The sequence below is a fragment of the Anomalospiza imberbis genome, chromosome 12 (genome assembly GCF_031753505.1).
Source record: "Anomalospiza imberbis isolate Cuckoo-Finch-1a 21T00152 chromosome 12, ASM3175350v1, whole genome shotgun sequence".
Lineage (NCBI taxonomy): Eukaryota > Metazoa > Chordata > Aves > Passeriformes > Viduidae > Anomalospiza > Anomalospiza imberbis.
In genome coordinates, this window is record NC_089692.1 from 19,619,701 (window position 1) to 19,639,176 (window position 19,476).

The 19,476-nt window shown below is 56.9% G+C and overlaps 1 protein-coding gene across 1 annotated transcript in view; it reads left to right on the top strand.

Annotated features, from left to right (window-relative positions):
- Nucleotides 1–19,476, top strand: part of ZNF469 (zinc finger protein 469) — a 57,635-nt gene that overhangs the window by 23,656 nt on the left and 14,503 nt on the right. Inside the window, exon 3 of the mRNA XM_068203161.1 lies at nucleotides 15,674–15,742. The gene's annotated coding sequence lies outside the window, so the exon portion shown is untranslated. The remainder of the gene's footprint in view (nucleotides 1–15,673; nucleotides 15,743–19,476) is intronic.

Genomic DNA, 19,476 nt, shown 5'->3' on the forward strand with positions numbered 1-19,476 from the left:
GATGAGGCCGGGATCCCCCTGCCTGGCCGCTGGCAGGGAAGAGCAGGAATCTTAATTTATCCCAAAGCACTCCCCTGGTCCGGGCCATCCCTGCTGCCAGCTGCAATCCCTCCCCTCCCCTCCCTGGGATGACTCCCGGGCTGTGACAGCAGCGGGAGGCAGGGGCAGGTTCCTCGGGAAAATCTCCTTTTCCAGCAGGGAGGAATCCTTGCGGGGGGATGTGGCCACAGCTCCCCGGATGGGTTGGGAATGTGAGCCAGGAAGAGTTTCCCAACTCGGAGTTCACCCCGAGGTCTTTGGGAGGGTTGCAGGGCTCCAATCCAGGCTGCATCCCGAGGGATTTTTCAATGGAATATCCCTCCCTGTCAGGGTGTCACCGCCGGCAGCACTGGAGCCATCCAGGGCATTTTGGAGAATGCAAAGGCAGCAGGAGCTTCCCTGAGCACCAGACAGTGGCAGCAGCCATGGGAGGGCTTGGCTTGTGGGGATTATCTCCATGGAGTCCTGCATCCTGGTGGGATGGCTTTGGGTAGGGCTGGATAAACCCTGGAGGCAGGAATGGCTGGATACACATCCCCGTGAGTGTTGGGGGTGGGAATGCACATCCCGATGGGAGCTGGATGTGGGGGATGAAACCCCAGTGGGAGCTGGATGTGGGGATGAAATCCCGATGGGAGCTGGATGTGGGGGATGAAACCCCAGTGGGAGCTGGATGTGGGGGATGAAACCCCAGTGGGAGCTGGATGTGGGGGATGAAACCCCAGTGGGAGCTGGATGTGGGGGATGAAATCCCGATGGGAGCTGGATGTGGGGGATGAAACCCCAGTGGGAGCTGGATGTGGGGGATGAAACCCCAGTGGGAGCTGGTTGTGGGGGATGAAACCCCAGTGGGAGCTGGATGTGGGGGATGAAATCCCGATGGGAGCTGGATGTGGGGGATGAAATCCCGATGGGAGCTGGATGTGGGGGATGAAACCCCAGTGGGAGCTGGATGTGGGGGATGAAACCCCAGTGGGAGCTGGTTGTGGGGGATGAAATCCCGATGGGAGCTGGGTGTGGGGGATGAAATCCCGATGGGAGCTGGATGTGGGGGATGAAACCCCAGTGGGAGCTGGATGTGGGGGATGAAACCCCAATGGGATCTGGATGTGGGGGATGCACATCCCAATCCAACCAAATCCACCAGAGGTGCCCAGCTGAGCATCCCCTCTGGTGCTACCCCAGTGGCTGAGTTTTCCTGAAGCAGCAGCTGATTCCAGCAGCCAGGAATGCTCTGGAGGAAGCGATTTTGTTTCCCTCCCCTCGCTGGGTCTCCGAGGATGCCGCCTTTGATCCCCGCTCCGCTGTTATCACGGAGGAAGCTGCAGCTCTTGGAAGTGGGCCCAGAACCTCGGGGTGGGTTCAGCCTTTGGCATCAGGGTTGGATCACCTCAACCCCATATCCAGGGATTGTGGCCACCCAGGGGTGTCCAGGGCACTGCTCACATCCATTTTTGGGAGGAAAGCAGAGGATTTGAAGCCTGGAGGAGCCCAGATGTGCCTGGGTGGGATTTGGGTCCTGCTGCTATTGGGAACATCTGGCCTTGCCACTGTGTCCCGGGGCGCTGGAAATGGTCACGTCCTGATTCCGGAGGAGCTGCCCAGATTTAGGACGAGGTTTTCAGGGCTGGGGCTGTCTGGGTCATTGTAAAACTCCTTTGTGCTTTGGGGCTGTGGCTGCCTGCCCTAAAATTCACCCCAAAAAGGCACCTTCTTCTTTTGGAGCTGTGTGGATCCAGCTGTAAAGCTGCAGAATTGACTCCGTGATGGGATCACCCCTGAGTAATCATCACTGGGATCCCTGGAGTAGTGGGAATGTGGATGGGTTTGGGTCCGTTCCCAAATGAGTCCCACACCATGGAATGTGGGGCAGGCAGTGGCAGGGGCAGAAGAGCCCCCATGGGTCTGTTTGGAGCCTTTTTGTTCATTATTCCATTAAAAAATCAGGACGCTGTTGTAGCAGCCCCACAGAGCTTTGGGGGGAGCCCCCCACAGCATCCCCCTGCCCGCCAGGCCTGGGAACTTTCCCAAAATCCCTGACTCCTGGAACACCTTCCCATCAGAGCTCCGTGCTCTGGCCTGGATGGCCCCAGGATGTCCCAGCAGGGGCAGCTTGGAGCCATCCCCAGCATCCCTGGGAAGCTGCTCCCATCTCAGCCCTTCTCCCAGGGATCCACTGCCTGGAAGCCACCTCGGAGTGGCACGGAGCAAGCAGGACAATCAGGAATGGCCTCTCCAGCCTTTGGGATTTGCTGTGACGGGGAATTCTGCATGTGCAGAGCCCCCGAGGAGTCCTCAGAGGACACAGAAGAGGTGCCCAGAGCATGCCCATGGCTCAGGGCTGGCTCCAGGGGTGCTGCAGGATGCTCCCAGCCTCAGGAGGAGCTCTGTGCCTTGGCAATCCTCATCCAGTGCCATCCATGGGTCCTGCTCCATGGGGATGGAGACTGCAAAGGCTGCAGGAGCTCTGGAGGAGAGCACTGATCCCGATGCAGGCCCTGGAATGCTGGAGCCACAGCTGAGGGAGTGCTGGGTGCCCCGAATTCCAGCGTCTCCGTGTCTCCCTGTCATTCCACAAAACTTTCTCTGGGCTTCCCAGGGGCTCCACCCAGGGACGCTCCAGGAGGAGCTCCCAAGAATGCTGGCCCAGCAGGGATTGGTGTCCTGGGGAAGGCAGGATCTGCTCCAGAGGATCACCCAAACACCTGCCAAGGCTGGTTCCCGTGCCAAGGCTTGGTGATCCCATCACCTGTGCCTTGCTCCCTGGGAAAATTCCCTCTGATGGTGGGAGAATGCTGGACACGTCCATGAGCCCACACCTCTTCTTCTGGATTCCAGTCCCAGATTTAAAGCTCCAGGTGTTTTTTCAGCCCAGAAAATCCCAACTTTTCCTTCACTCCCGGCACCCTCAGCTCTGTCTGGGGCTGAACTTTTGCCCTGCAGACAGAGCTGGATTTAATTGTGCCCCTTAAAGCAGCTCCAGCTCTTCCCTCCAGGAAGGTTCATGAGGAGGATGGAAAATAGGCCCTTCATGCCCTCAGAATTCACCTCTCTTCCCCCATCTTCCCTTCCATGAACTTTTAAGCTCGTCCAAAAAGCTCCATACATTGATGGCAGGGCTGGGATGCTGCAGCTTTGCCAGGAGGGCAGGATTTCCATGGAGTTCTAAGTGGAAGCAAATGGTTTTAAAGGAAATTAAATTTACAGCTCTATAAAAAAAAGGCATTTTATTGCTTTGCTTTGCCTGTCAGTCGGGAGAGGCAGGAGGTAAAGGAATGCTCAGAAGCTGGAGGCAAAGAGGAGCAAACCCATGGATCACCAGGTGCATGGATTTGTGCCCTGGATAATCCTGGATGCTTGGAAGTGATGCTTAGGGATGCTTCATGCTCTTAAATGTTGGCTGGGGATGCAGACACAGCAACGCCTCAGGGTTTATTTATGGGGAAAAATAGCAAATCCCTGGGATTTATTAATGAGTCTCCTCCCATGGCATTGATTGGAGGGCTTGGAGTAAAGAGGAATCCAATGGTGGCACTGGATATCTGTGGAAGGGAGAGGGAGGCTTGGTGCCTTCATGTTCCAGGCGAGGAGAAGCCTGTGGGATCCAGCTGGATCCGTCTGTGCCGTGTCCAAAGGAGCTGGTGGGACAGGGGAGGGTGCCAGCAAGTGGCCTATGCATCCAGGGACCTGAGCATGGCACGGCCCCAGTGCAAAGCCCAGGGGCATCCCTGCTCCGGGATCCCTGGATGCGGCTGCAGCAGGAGGAGCTGAAGGCTCGGCTGGGCTCCTTTGGGGCTGCACATCCCCCTCACTGCCAGCTCCCAGGGCGCCCGGCAAGAGCAGCTGGGTGACATCTCCCCGTTGTCCCCTCGCCCAGGGAGGGGAGCAGGGGCCACGGGGGCCGTGCCCAGCTGGGCTGGCCGAGGGGGCTTCACCTCTTGCCGAGCTCTGGAGGCTCCGGAGCAGGAAGCTGCCCCGGCTCCAGCGCTCCCAGCTGTGTCAATAGAGGAGCCAGGAACAAAGGGGTTCTTTCTTCGCCTCTGTTTGTGCACGGGGGGACAGTGGCAGTGGCACTGGGACAGTGGCTGCTGGGGACCGGCGTGTGCGGGGCTCAGCCGCGGCTGTCCGGGGAGGAGCTGGCAGTGGGGTGGGACGAGGGAATCCTGTTTGTGTCATTACAGCCATTGTTATTATTAATGATATCAGTTTAATTATATTATACATCATATTATATATTTAATTATATAACTGTGTATATATATAAGTATATATTATATATTTATATATATACTATAAATATATATCATATCATAACATAATATATAATAATATATAATAATATATTATCTATTTAATTATATAATCAATTCTATTATATATATTAATTATATCCATATTAATTGTATTATTATTATTTGCAGGTTACTGGAGGTTTATATATCTATATATATATGGGAGAGTTAAGTCACACCATCCCTGGACGTGTCCCAGGCCAGGTTGGATAGGACAGGGCTTGGAGCAGCCTGGGACAGTGGAAGGTGTCCCTGGCCATGGAATGAGATGAGCTTTAAGGTCCCTTCCCTCCTGTGATTCCATGGTATTTATTAGTATGTAAAAATGTGGGTTTCCTTTTGGGGCTCTGTTGAGAGCAGGTCACTGAAGCAAGGGAGGAGCTGTCTCTGGAGCCAGGATTTTTCCCAAATATTCTCCTTGCTGCCACCAGGACTGGGGTGGCTGCACGCCCCTGGCTCTGCTGGCACATCCCTCCCTCCGTGCCTCTCCCACATTCTCTCCATCCCCACCTCCAAGGAACCTCCCTGACAGGAGCGCGTGGCACATCCCAGGACAAGGGACTGAGGGACACCACGGGGACAGTGCCAGGCTCTGGCTGCTCCTCTCCCACCAAGTGGTCCTGCAGGAACTTCTGGGGAGCTTTGCAGGACTCGAGCAGCTCTCCCTGTGGATACCTTGCCAGAGCATCTCCCAGGGATGCTGCCATTGCTGCCAGAGCTCCGCAGGGCTCTGGAGCAGCAGCTGATCCCTGGAAACCTCCTGTGCCCTCCCTGTGCCCCCGGGAGCAGGGCTGGCCCCAGCCCAGGTGCAGCAGCCTTGGGGGTTCCTGTGCTGCGCTTCCTCCTCCTCGGAGCTCCCGGAATCCTCTCCAGCCCCGGTGTCAGCTGTGAAAACAAGAGGAGCCCCTTCCCGCACGGCCCCTCCGGCACGGCTTCGGCTCTGGGCTGAGGAGCTGAGGGGTCTCAGCACTGGGAGCACTGGGAAGCTCAGCTCTGGCCACTGGAGGATGCCCAGACTCGTTGCCAGCTCCCAGATATCAGATTCTGGGATTGAAGTGATGGAATGGGAGAGTTGAGCCACTGGATCCATGCATTTCAAAGGGAGGGGTTTGGAGGACACCCAAGTCCTGGTGGGAACACGAAGCTCCTCCAATTTTTCTCCCCAAATCTGCTCCCGCATTTTAAACCACAAATTTCAGGATCTCATCCCTGCTCTTGGCACTGCTGTCATCCTGGAACCATCCTGCTGGAGATCCCAGATTCTGCCTGTGTTTGTCACCAGCCAGGCTCCCGACACAGGGAACGTGCTCCAGCTCTGCTCCTCCCTTCTGCCCATGGATAAAGCCACGGAAGCTTCTTGCAGAGCTGCTGGGAATCTTGGGAAGCTTTGCTCCATCTTGAACCCAGGGAGGTGGCAGGAGGCTCTGCCCAAGCCAGTGTGTCTGACACCTGCCTGTGTCAGACTGGGAACAACTGGGATTCTTCCCCGTGGATCCCCATTTTGTCCGTAGCTGGATTTGGTGGTGGCACCGTTCTGACGTCCCTGCTGTGACATCCACCCCTGTGCCACAGGATGCCCAACGCTCTGAGGATGAGTCAGGCAGTGAGGGGATGAAGCAGAGCCGAGCAGAGCTGTTCCCATTCCCGCCTGGCCTTGGGAAGCAGTGGGTTTATGGGAGCATCCATGGGGATATAAATCAGCAGCTCTCCACGCCTGCTGCTGATTCCCACACACAGATCCATGGAAATCTCGGGCCTGACAGGGACAATCATTCCTGGCTGCTCCAGAGGCCTCTCCAGCAGGAGAAGGGGAGTCCCAGGGAGAGGGGAACGTTTGTTCCTCCAAAAAACCTTGCATGGAGCAGAGATGGATTTTGGCGGCTCCTTCCCCAGCTGGATGCTCTGCCCTTGACCCGAGGGTCACCTCTGGGGACAAACCCGCTGTCCCCCGAGCTCCGAGGATGCCGTGGAGCTGCAATTCCCGAGATTTCGCCGCGGCTCCCGGTGCTCAGCCGCTCGTTGGCAGCCGGAGCCGGGCAGAGGAAAACAAAGCCCTGCAATTAAAGAGCCTCTTAATTGCAGCGCTACACGCGGCTCTTCCGCTGCTTTCTAAGTTTGGGGCCGTAATTACAGCAGCAGGGAAAGGCAGCAGCTGCGGCCCCGCCGCGCCAAGCCCTGCCTTCCAGGGATTCTTGGATTTGACCGTCTAAATCCTGGGCTGAAGCCTGGCATGGGATGAAAGGGAAAAGCAACCCCCAGGCTCTGCCTGGGCAGAGCCCTCGCAGCCCCTGCAGCCCCCGCCGGGCTCCCGGGGCAGCGTTGGTTCCTCTTTTGCCTCTTTTTCCTCTTTTTAATGGGTTTTTTGCAAAGCAGCTTAAAAAAAAAAAAAAAAAAGAAAAAAAAACAACCCGGGGAGGTCCTGTCCTGGTCAATCCTTGCAAGTCTCAGTTTGGAAGCAGTGGCCAAGAAGATTAAAGGGTGCCTGGAGAGCCGGGCTGGGTGTCAGGATGCTGCATGTGCTGGGGGCGGACACGGCCAGGAGGGAGTTGTCCTCCTGCTGTCTGTCCCTGTCCCCAGCTGAGCTGGTTTTGGGGACAACCCACGCTGGTGAATCCATTTCCCTCTGGCTTGTAGGGTTGATTCATTTGGGATCATCCCGCAGCATCCCCTAGCAGCTCTGGTTGCTCCAGGAGTACTTTTGTGCCCGGAGGAGATGGGAAGTGTGGGCACAGCCATGGCAGGCAGACACCCACACCCAGACTGAATGTTTTCCCTGTTTTTTCACCCCGTGGCTTTGAGGAATCCCGGGATGAAGGCCACTTTCTGTGGCAAAAGGAGGATGTCTTGGGAGCAGGGGAGGGAAGCTGAATCCAGGCTGTGTTTTGGGCTGGAGACGTATCCCAGATCCCAAATGTTTTCCATCACACAGGCAGGTTTGTGTGGGATCACCTGGGCAGGAAGCAGAGCGGGAAAAGTGATACCCCATGGGGAGGCCCTTCTCCAACACCCCCTTCCCCAAAATCCAACGGCAGCCCGGGTTTTAATGGAAGAAGCAGCCACTTTACAGCAGCTCCTGCTCCATGTGGGAAAATTATTACTTGCAACATTTGGCTGGAAAAGGAGCAGCACAGATGAGAGATGCACAAAGTCATTCCTTATCCCCATGCTGGGATGAAGATCCCACATGACTTTTCCCTGAAAAAGTCTCTTTTAGAGACTTAAATCTCCAGAGCTTTAAATCTCCAGGTGAAGGAAAAAATGCTCTTGGTCTGTGAATTCACTGGGAAAATATGTGGGGTTTGGTGGCATTGCTAAAGGGCTGGGGGAAAGGAATCCTTTCCGGTGTCCATGGGATTAGGTATTGTCTGGGATTCTTTCTGTGGGCAGGAAAAATATTCCTGGGATGAGTGTGGCCCTTCAGACAGGGAGTGATGTCCTGACCCCCTTCCCTCTCCTCCCTGCCTTGGGGGGCTGGAGAGAAACCATTAATGAGTGGTTTTCACCTTTTTTTCATGTTGGTTGTTTTTAATTGTCGCTGTTGGGAAGAATTCCATTTTCCAGCCAGGATATAAAAATAACCCTTTTTCTCCAGACTCCCAGAGGGTTGGGTTGTTTCATTCCTCCTTCAGTGGCTGAAGATGAGGAAAGGGATGAGTCACATGGATCCCACTCCCTGGTGGTGCTGCCCACCCCAGGCTGGGGGAAATTCCCAGATTCCCTCGTTTCTGTGCTTCCCAGCACCTTTTCCCACTCAGCATCCCTCAGCACTGGGATTCAGCTCTGTGGGAAGAGCAGCAGCATCCTTTCCTCAGACCTTTGAGGCAACACTTTAAAATCTCCCCGTTCTGCCTGAAAACCACATCCTGAAGCAGGGGGGAAATTCCCAATCCTTGCTTTGCATCCCTAAAGAGGGATGTTGTCCTGGAGCAGTACCTGGACCAACACAGCAGCAACGGGCTTGGACTCCAAGAGCTTCTCCAGCTCATTCAGCACCAGCAAAAGGAAAATATTGACAGGATGCCATTCTTCAACCCACGACTCATTTTTATTTTTGCCTGATGAAAGGAAAATCCAGCAGCGTGAGGAAGGGGGTTTTGTCGCCTGGAGTGTCTCTGGAGAAAACATTCCTGGGAGCAAACAGAGCCTGGATTTGTCTGGACCATGAATATTGGCATTATTCGGCCTCGCCGGTGCAGGGATGGGGCCTGGGGAAGCAGAGAAGCAGGAAAAGCAGCAGGAGAAGCAGCACAGAGGGGTTTCTCCAGGATGGCTCGTGCCGTGGCCGGAGCCCAGGGAAGCGTCCGTGTCCCACATCTGCCACCCAGCAGCTGGAGCAGCAGGAAGGGCTGCAAATCCCTGGGCAGAATGGTTTTCGATCCTGGCCCTTTGAAGTTCCAGGCATGTGCCGGGCTCGTGCTCGGCACCTGCGAGCAAACCTGACCCGGCCTGGGGGCTGGGGGGAGCCGGGAACCCCGAAGGGAAAGAAACCGAGGGGAAACGCGCCGGGATTGAGCGCAGCTCCTCCCACCCCAAACCCGGCGGGGTGTGCGAACCCATCCCGCTCTTCCAGGCCTTTGGCACGGCTGGGTGAGGCTGGCAGCCCCCGGGGCCAGGCTGGCAGTGCCCGGGGCTGGGGCTGTCCCGCTGCTCCCGCCTGGGGCTGCTCCCTGCATCCCGCCCGGCTGCAGCGGCATCCTTGAAGTTGTCCATGAATGTGTCTCTGTTCGCCGGACTTTTTATAGCTCCGGGCGTTTTTCTTGGCCCCGGGCGCTGCTGCTCCCGTGGAGAACAGAGAGCATCGCTCAGCGCCGGCCAGCGGGGCTGCGGCAGGACAGGTTTTTTGGGATTCTGCTTCCTAAAATTCAGTGTTCCCCGCTGTGGCTCTGCCCTGGCACTGGTTTGGTTTGTAGCTCAGATGTGGGAGTGTCCTGGTGTGATTATCCATCCTTTTCCTAAACTTTTCCCTGCGTGGCACATCCCTCCTGCCTTCCAAAAGCTGTGGATTCCAGAGTGCAAAGTGATGGCAAACTTGGCCTCAGGCAGCAGCTCCAGCTGGAGGAAGCCAAACCAGGTCATTCTCCATCAAAATCCCGACAGCTCCTCTCCCTTCTCCATCGCTGCAGCTCCCCTCGGGGTGTGGTACCCACCCGAGCACCCCAGCCCCACGGCTGGGGCAGGCAGCCTAAAGGAAAGGAAACCCCAAAATTCCAAAGCTGCCTTCCCTGAGAACCCTCTGCATCCCTTTCGGTGTGGGGCCAGCGCTGGGAATAGGCTCGGGAGAGGCGGCAGCTGAAGCACGAGCACCCTGTCACCCCCAGAGGGACACGGGCAGCGCCCAGGGGCCACCCCAGCCACGTCCCACCAGCGATCCCCCGAATCTGCCCCTTCCCACTGCCAGCACGGGGCATCTTCCAAAGCTGGGTCTGGCTCAGCTCCTCCTTTGCTTCCCTTCCCAGAGCCAAGGGGAGCAGCTGGGCTTTGCAGGGACAGGCCGGGGTTAAACCTGGGGTTAGAGCCAGCTTGGGGTTAAAGCCTGGGTTTAAAGCCAGCCCAGCAGGGGACAGGCCGGGGGTGTTTTCCAGCAAAGCCCCGCGTGGGGCTGCTCCCCTCCAGCCCGTGCTCCGGTGAAATCGGATCCGGCCCCCACCAAGCCAGGGTTTGTCCTGCAGCATTTTCGGAATGTTTCGCATTCGGGAGACACCCGAGGAATGTCTGCTGGGGAGGGCAAACAGCCTGGGAGGCAGCGAGAGGGGACAGAGCCCCTTCCCCAGGGCTGGCCCTGCTCTCATCCCGCTGCAGAAGGCCTTTGTTCCGTGAAAAGATCAACTGTGGCTTCTTCCAGCGCCTTCCCGGTGGGACTGATATCCCCAGAGCGCCTCCCGGCCTCTGAACCTGCAGCCGAGCGTTATTTGGGAGAAGCAGCGGCGTCCCCGGCTCTCCCCATCCCCATCCTCCTCCTCCTCCCTGAACCCCTCGCCCAAAGTTGGCACCGCGCGGGCGGCTCCTTTCAGACACCTTTGCTTCCCTCTGCAGGAAAACTCCATAAATTACAAGTTGGCCTCTCTGAATCCCGTTATCCCAAAAAACTGGACCCCAGCAGGGATGGAAGTGCTGCCGGGGGGAACCCAAGTTCATGTCTGCACAACGTGGCCTGCCAGAGCCACCGGCTACTTTTATCTCCCTTGACTATTATACTTAATCAGGAAAGGGGGGATATTATATTTTTATTTGAAATCCACTTTTCTTTTATAGAGAGCAAATTATAATCACTTTTAATTGAAAAAAAAAGAAAAGCTGATAATACTCTGCACCAAATTTCTGGCAGAGAATAATTAACAGTGCAATAAATCCCCAAAGGAAATGCTCATTAATCTTGTCTTTCCGAAGCAAATTTCAGAAGAGAACTGATTGAAAACATTGCTAATAATTATAGGAAAGTTGACAGCTTAAAAGCCCCCAAATCTGGCAGCAGTCTCCTCCTATCAGATCCTGTGGGAACTGGTTCAGGCTGGACAGGAGGATCCTGACTTTCTGGGGCAGCGCTGGGATGGATGGGAGGGATCTGTGTCTGCAGGGATGGCCTCTGGCTGTGGCTCATCCCAGGATTCTGGAGTGACAGGGTCATCCAAACCAGTTGGGTGGCTGGGCTCAGAGTATCCATGCTGGGGCTGCTGGTCCAGGCTGTGATGGTCCTCGTGCTTGCCGTGGTCCTTGTGCCATTCATGGTCCTCGGATCTTGTGCTTGCCGTGGTCCTTGTGCCATTCGTGGTCCTTGTTCTCCCCATGGTCCCTGTGACACGTATGGATCTTGTTCTTCCCATGGTCCTTGTGCCATCCATGGTCCTTGTGCCACCTATGGACCGTGTTCTTCCCATGGTCCTTGTGCCACCTATGGATCGTGTTCTTCCCATGGTCCTTGTGCCATCCATGGTCCTTGTGCCACCTATGGACCGTGTTCTTCCCATGGTCCTTGTGCCACCTATGGATCGTGTTCTTCCCATGGTCCTTGTGCCATCCATGGTCCTTGTGCCACCTATGGATCGTGTTCTTCCCATTGTTCTTGTGCTTCCCATGGTCCTTGTGCCATTCATGGTTCTTGTTCTTCCCATGATCCTTGTGCCATCTGTGGTCTTTGGATCTTGTTCTTCCCATGGTCCTTGTGCCATCCATGGTCCTTGTGCCACCTGCAGATCGTGTTCTTCCCATTATTCTTGTGCGTTCTGTGGTCCTTGTGCCATCTGTGGATCTTGTGCTTCCTGTGGTCCTTGTGCCATTCACGGTCCTTGAGACACCCATGATCCTGGTGCCACCAAGAATCCTTGTGCTTCCCATGGTCCTCGTGTCATCCTTGGTGTCCTTGTTCTTCCCGTGGTCCTTACGGATCTCGGGCTTTCCATGGTTCTTGTGCCACCTGTGGTCCTTATGCTTCCCATGGTCCATCCAAGCCCCAGGTGAGATCCTGCCTCTCCATCAGCCCAATCCCAGCTGTGTCCAGGTCTCTGGGTCTCTTCAGCCAGAGTGGTTTGGGAGGAAGCACCAGGATTTCCCTGCCCTGGCTCGGCTGATCCCTCTGTGCCCGCCAGGGCTCAGCAGGGATCGTGTCCCTGGGAACAGCCAGGACCTGCAGGGAAGTGACTCCCTCTGCCCCTCTCCCACTCCAGGGGCTCACAGCATCCAAAGGAATGTCTGGATTTGTGATCCCATTCATGCCCCGACCCTAGCTGAAGCCCGGGATGTTTAATTGCAGGCAGCCAATTAATTTCTGTCAGTGATCTGTGTGTGTGTGTGCCCAAAGGCAGAACCACCCCCACCCCTGAGGGGCAGCATGCTGAAAGGACCAGGAGCTAAATGGGGCTGGGGTGAAAATCCCGGGATGTGCTCATGGCTCTCGGGTTTCCTGTCCCCGTTTGACCAGGGCTGGGGAGCTTGGAGCAGACCCAGGCTCTGCTGGGAGGAAGGAAATGTGAGACTGGCCTGGGAATGCTGTCATTGCCTGGGATTTTTGGCCTTTTTCTCCCTTTTTTGGGGGTCACGGGAGGGAAATGCGCAGCGGGGCCTGATCCTGGGATAGTGGGTGAGGGAATGTGGGATCACAGGACATTGGTGATGCCCAGGAGTCAGCTGGGGATGTGGATGGTCCTGGTGTGGCCTCTGAGCTCCCCTTCTCCCAAATCCATCCTTTATCCCCATCTCCAGCAGCACAGAATAATTTCTCCCCTCCTGCCAGCAGCTCCCCTCAGCATCCCCTGCACAGGGATTTCCAGGGACAAATTTTCCTCACATTTAAAACAAAAGTGAACAAGAGAGAGGAAAACCCTCCCTTTTGGCTTCAGCAAATTCCCTCTTGGATAAGGAATGTGCCCAGGTCAGGCAGCCCTGAGGATGGGGACATTTCCCATCAGGAAGGTTTCATACCTGTGTAAGGCCCGGGGAAAGGGAGCACTTCAAGCCCTGCTTCATTTCAGTTCTGGGCCCTCAAGCACTGAGGGATGTGCTCATCTCAGAGCCAGGGCCCGCTCAGGCACGGTGCCCTCATCCAAATAAGAAGGAAAATTTGGGAAAACCTTGGACAGAGGATGTGGTGCCTCCTGCTCTGGCTGTGCCCAGCAGGAAGGGGGCTGATCACCAGGGATGAGCTGCTCCCAGAGCCCTGCACTGCCCCAGCACCCCAAGGGACACCAAAGCCTCCAACTTTATCAGGGAATCCTGGAATGGTCTGGGTCGGAACGGATCTTAAAGCCCATCTCATTCCACCCTGTCTTCCACCATCCCAGGCTGCTCCAAGCCCTGTCCTGCCTGGCCTTGGGCACTGCCAGGGATCCAGGGGCAGCCACAGCTGCTCTGGGAATTCCATCCCTGTCCTTCCCCGCCCTCCCAGCCAAGAATTCCTTCTCAGTATCCCATCTAAACCTCCTCTTCCCCAGTTTAAAGCCGTTCCCCATCCTGCCTCTCCATGCTGTGTAAAACTCTTTCATCACCCAGCCTGAGGTGTCTGAGGAGTTCATTTGCATTTTTTGGACATTTTTGCCCGGGTCCCACCTGCTCCAGGCCCATTCTGCCATCTCAGGGACCCCAGGGTCCCCTCCCAGCTGCTCTTTGTCACCCAGAGCCATCATTTCCATGAGGCAGCTGCTCTGCCCCTGGCTGCCCCTTTTATCTGGGCTCTGTTAAATGATCTCAAATATGTGATATGATAAAGACAAACAAACACCCGCTCAGTTTAGTCCACCCTAATGCCAGACTCTACTTTTACCCAAGTAATTAAGATTAATGCAGTTGATAATTTAGGAAGTATTCTTAAATGTACCCTTCTGGCAGCATCTAACATGTAATTTTACCTTCGAAGATTTATCGGAGCACTTAGGTAACAGATAGGTCCTTAGCGAACAGAAGCATTTAGAAGGAAAATGAAAGATTAATATTCCTTAAATAAATGGCAGAAGAAGTCAGGCTTTATTCCAGCCCCACAAAGATGCTGCTGTCAGCCCCAGCCCCACTGCTGATCCCCAGGGAGATTAAACCCAGCGCAGCCTCGGGCTCGGGAGGTCTCAGGTGTCGGAGGCCTCTGGGTTTTTAGGGATGCAGATGCTCTGAAGGGCAGCAGCCCTTATTTAGCGGGTCTGGGAGCTGCCTCTCGCTCGGAAGCAGCACAGGAGGATGCAGCTCCTGGCTCTGCCCTCGCTCCCCCGGGAGGATGCGCGGATCCAACCCGGATTTCCCTGGAGTGGCTCCCACCTGGCAGCTCCCGCCCAGCCTGGCACATCCCAGCTGATTTCCTGCCCCGTGATGGGTGAGGAGAAGCAGAGCTGACCCCTGGAGAGCCTCCCCTCTCCCTGTCTGCAGCGTTCCCTTTTCCTTTGGGGAAGCTCCACTGGCCAGCCATGGGACAGGGCTGGAGCCAGCTCCAGGAGCAGGGAATTGCCAGCCCACCCTGAGCCATCCATGCTGGGGGTTGGGATGGCCTCCAGCTGGGGCTGGGCTCTGTCCGGTGTCACCTCCTCTCCTCCCAGCCCAGGCACCTCCTCCTGCCGCATCCCAGATGTGCAACCTCCTCTGGAAGCGCCTCGGGGCTGGGAAGGGACTCTGGGCATGGAGCTGAGACAGTGGCTGGTGACACCAGCTGGTGACACCCCTACATCCCCTGGGGTGTCCCGAGAGCTGCCAGGCTCAGCCTCTCCTCCTCCTCCTCCTCCTCTTCCTCCTGCTCCGTGATTGTGCATGACAAGCAAGGAAGGATTGGGACTCTGCAAAATCTGTATCCCCAGTGAAAGTCTGGAAATTCAGAGCTGCTCAGATCCAGCAAATCAATTCTGGATCATTGTGAGCTGGAAAGAAATTTTCCGAACAACCTTCCAACTTCCCTGGGCCAGAAAAACCCGCTGGAAATCGCTTCTTGCACCAACACAGCCAGACCAGAACATCCAGGACCGTGTCCATGTGTCCCTTTGTACCTGTGTGTGTCCCTCTGTGTGTCTGCATCCCCAAAATCTTTCCCAGCCTCTCTTCCAAGGTCCCTTTCAAGCTCTCAGTGCCAAGACTTGGCTCCTTCCCTCTGTGGTTTCTCCCCAGGGGATCCCCCAGTTTTTCTGTCCCTTTGGAGCAGCTGCAGTCCCCACTCCCAGCTCCCCTCCCTGGGGACGAGCAGGGCCCGGGGCTGGCATGGAAGGCGTCCCATCCCCCTGGATGTGGTGCTCCCGCTGCTGCCTCGTGTCCTGGCAGGAGGCAGAGCCCCGATCCTGCTTTTCTCTGTCTGCCTGGGACATGGGTTAACAGAGGAGGCTGTGGTGTGTCGGGATGTGATCCATGTTTTCTTCTTCGAGCAGGGATTCAACTCCAGGCTGGAGCTGGGGCTGGCAGGGAGGGAACAGCGAGCCCTTAAAATCCCCACATTTACCCAAACCTGGGGCAAAGCTCCTTCTGGGGGGCAGGGAGGGCTGGGAATGGCAGGGGCAGGATCAGGCACAGCTGGGAGAGGTTGGCAGCTCCCTGTGCCCAGAGTGTGCCCAGGGCTGGGCTTTGGGCTTTGGCCTTCCTCAATTCCCCTTTCCTCCTGCTCCTCCTCCTCCATCATTTCCTGCCTCTCAGGCTCATGGACAGGATGCACCCCAAAGGCATCAGCTCTGCAGGGATGCAGGGGGGGAGATGGGATCCATCTCCTCCATTCCCCCATTCCCACGGCACCCAGTCAAAGCCACCCGCCTGGGGGACCTGCCTGGGCGTGGCCAGGATGGGAATTTTGGGGTGGAATCCCCCCCTTTTGGCACTGAGCGCTCCCCACACGCCACAGCACCACGGCCAAGCCAAGCACAGATTCCTGACATATTTTTCTCTTTCCTTTGCAGCCAAGAAATTCATTTTTCATGGGAGGCGAAAGTGAGACCCGGCAGTAGCTGAGCACGGAGGGTGCCAAGGTAGGGGCCAGCTGACAGCACGGGCTCAGAGGCTATTTTTGGGAGCCAGACTCTCCTCCCCAGCCCAGATGGGCTCTGGGAATGCCTCTGGCTGCAGGGATACTCAGGGACCTTCTCAGGCTCTGCAGCTGCTCAATGGCAAGAGGGAGTGAGCTTAAAGGGACTGGAGAAGGGGCCAGTTCAGAAGGGAAGGGATTTTTCCCAGCTCCAAAGCCATGCTGGGCGGGATCGATCCATCTGGGTGGGATTTCAGTCCTTTAGGCAGGGATTAAAAGCCTCTTTTTGGGGACAAAGTGTGTTCAGAGTCACCTTCGTGCCACATGAAGCCACTGAAAGCCCACAGAGCCAGGGGGTTCCATGTGGGATCTCCTCATGGAATCCCAGGATTGTTTGGGTTGGGAGGGACCCTAAAACTCTTCCACCCCTGCCATGGGCAGGGACACCTTCCCCTATCCCAGGGTGCTCCAAGCCCCATCCAGTGTGGCCTTGGCCCTGCCAGGATCCAGGGGCAGCCACAGCTGCTCTGGGCACCTGTGCCAGGGCCTGCCCACCCTCACAGGGAACAATTCCCAGCTCCCAGTATCCCATCTAACCCTGCCCTCTGGCAGTGGGAGCCATTCCCTGTGTCCTGTCCCTCCATCCCTTGTCCCCAGTCCCTCTCCAGCTCTCCTGGAGCCCCTTGAGGCCCTGGAATGCTGCCCCCACCCATCTCCCTCCCACCAGCACAGCGAAGGGCAGTGCCCTGGCAGTTGCCACCCAGCTGGCATCCTGAGATTTTCCAGCCACCCACTCCCACGCCTGTCCCTGATCCCTGAGCTGCGCCGCCACACTCCTGGCTGTGATAGCAGCAGCTCCATGGATTCAGGGAATATCCTGAGCTGGGAGGGACCCACAAAGATCATCGATCCAACCCTTGGCCCTGCACAGACACCTGAGAGCATTGTCCAAAGGCTCCTGGAGCTCTGGCAGCCTCAGGGCTGTGCCCATTCCCTGGGGAGTCTGGGCAGTGCCCAGCACCCTCTGGGGGAAGAACCTTTGCCTAATATCCAACCTAAACCTGCCCTGGCACAGCTCCAGCCACTCCCTGGGTGCTGTCCCTGTCACAGGGACCCATCCCGGGCTGGTTTGTTCCCCTCGGAGCCTCTGAGCTCACCTGGACCAAACCTGAAGGGGAGCCCCCGAGCAGAGCCCCTCTCCCCGACCCCTGCACGTGTGCCAGCCCCAGCAGGGCTGCCCTGGGCACTGTCCAGAGGCAGAGCAGGAACAGTCCCTGCCCGCCTAATCAGCTCCGGCGATACAGGAGCGATAGATAAGCGGGGGGAGCGTTATCGGGCTGATTTCCAGATGGAGCTGAGTCACCGCGAGTAACCGACTCGCCAAGGTCAGGCAGGGGAGAGGCCGAGCCCAGCGCTGAGCCCGGCTCTGCCAGACCCCGCCAGGCTGTCCCCCCTGGGCCTGCCATGGCAAGGAGTAATTCCCTCTGCCGGAGCCGCGGCTGCCGTTTCCTTGTTTGGCTTTTTCCTGCTCACACAACCATTCTGTCCTCTGTTCCACCAGGGTGGGGGTTTGCCCTGGGGACACCCTTCCCCTGTCCCGTGGTGGGCACCTGGCGGTCCCCTCCCCGCCTGCAGGGTGTCCCACATGAGCCCTTGGTGGGATCTCAGCTTTTCTCCCGTGGGAAGGAGCCTTTCTCCGGGCTGGGGGTGCTGTGGTCCCCCGGGCTTTGCAGCCTGCGGGGGGATTGGGAAGCTCTGGGGTGCTCGGGCACCCTCAGCTCAGCCCTGCCCCGTGGGCACGGCGAGCTCCGGAGGCACCGGGCGGTGAATCACAGCCCGTCTGGCACGCTGGGCTCCCGGCAGGACGGGACCTGCCCCGCCAAGAGAGCGCCAGGCACGGCTCTCCGTGCCAGCCAGGCTGTGCCACCGCTGCTGGCCGTGTCCCCTGTCCCCCAGGGGCTGCAGGAGGCTGTGGGAGGCCCCAGGAGAGGGAGGATGCTCCAAGCCCCTGGCAGGGTGCACCAGTGCAGGTGGGGATGGCTCTGCCTGCAGCCAGCCAGCCTGGCAGTAATCACAGTGGGTTTTTAAAAAGCCAAACTCCCTTTGCCTCCGTTCCATCCCTTTCCACCTCCTCTTCCAGGAGCTGAAATGTCAAAATCCAAGGAGTGATGCCAGTGGTAACCCGCGGAGGAGCCTGGTGCTGAGGACAGGCTGGGGCTGTAAAAGCCAGAGGGAATAGTCCCAATTTTCCTTTTCTCCTGGATTTCCCATCCCATGGGGGGTGAACTGTGCCTGTGCCAGATCCATGACCCTTCTGGGGATGGATGCAGGAGCTGCCTGGGCAATATCACTTTAAATCAACACGCCCAGCCCTCCTTATCCATTGCCCCATCGGAGCCGCATGAGGCCCCGGATTTCCCTGCTCCCGGGGCTGCAGGGCCACCTCAGAGCGATGCCCCGTGGCCACAGCCAGCAGGAGGGACCCCAGGCAGGAACAGAGGACCCCCAAGCCGTGGCAGGGAGATTTTGGCGAACAAATCCCTAATTTACACCTTGCCCTTATACCTGTGCACCATCCGTGATTTGCATGGAGTAAATCCACACCCGTTTCCTGCCCAGGCTCTGCCACCGCCAGCAGGACGTGGGTGCCATCAGCAGTGGGACAGTCCTGCGTGCCACCAGCCCTGCTGTCCCCATCCCCATCCCTGTGCCAGCACAGGGAGCAGGATGTTTGTGTCTCCTGGCGCTCAGCACGGCCCCCCTCAGCCCTTGCCGTGCAGATCCTGCAGCTTTCCAGCCACACCGAGCAGCCTTTCCCTCGCAAAAACAAAAAAAGGCTCCTTTATGTGGCTGAAAAGCCCGACTGTGATAATGTAGCGAGCGCTGGCCTTGGGTATTTTATCTTGGCAAGGAGCCTTTGCAAATTTAAACAGCAGCGAGCGGGCTCTGGAGTTGTGGCTGGCCGAGGCATAAGTGGGGCATTGTTTTCGCAGCAGAGCCCTTTGTGCCAAAGGGCCGCGTGTGAGCTTTGGCCGCGGAGCCGGCACGCTCGGCTCCGACCCTATCGGCCCCGGATCCGTTTCACTCGGCAGGGTGTGAAATCGGGGAGGAATTCAGGCCTGGCAGCTCGAACCGGAGAGGGGAGCGCTGCTGCATCCCTGCAGCAGCAGGGGGGGGATGCAGCCACCCCTCTCTATCCCGAATATTGTTATTAATGCAGTGCTGGGGGTGCTGGGTGCTCATCCCGACAGATTCCAGGTGGGAATGGAGAGGTGAGGTCCTGGAGAGATGCAGGGTGCTCCCCATTTCCTTGGAAAATCTTCTGTGCTCAGGTCACTCCAGGGCAGGATGGGCGAACCTGGTGGGGTTGGGATGTGTGGGAATTACACCCAGAAGGAAAGGAATAAACTGAATTTCCTGCTCCTCACCCCCTCCCAGCAGTGCCATGCCTTGACCCACTGCAGCAGACGGTAAAGAAACATTTCCAGCGAGGGAGGAGAAAAAAAACCTCACTGTTTCCAGCAGACTTCTCTTTAAAAAAAAAAAAAAAGACTCTTTAAAGCAAAACTTTACCCTTCTTTTTATTAAAACCTTCTTCATATAAAATCCTGGTGGCGCCTTTTAAAAGGCTGCGCTTGACTTGTGCTCCGTGTCCAACGCCCCGAGGTCTGGGTTGTAAAATCAGCTGGGAAATTCGGGACTCAGCTTTTCTGGTTTTGCCTCCTTAATAACATCTAA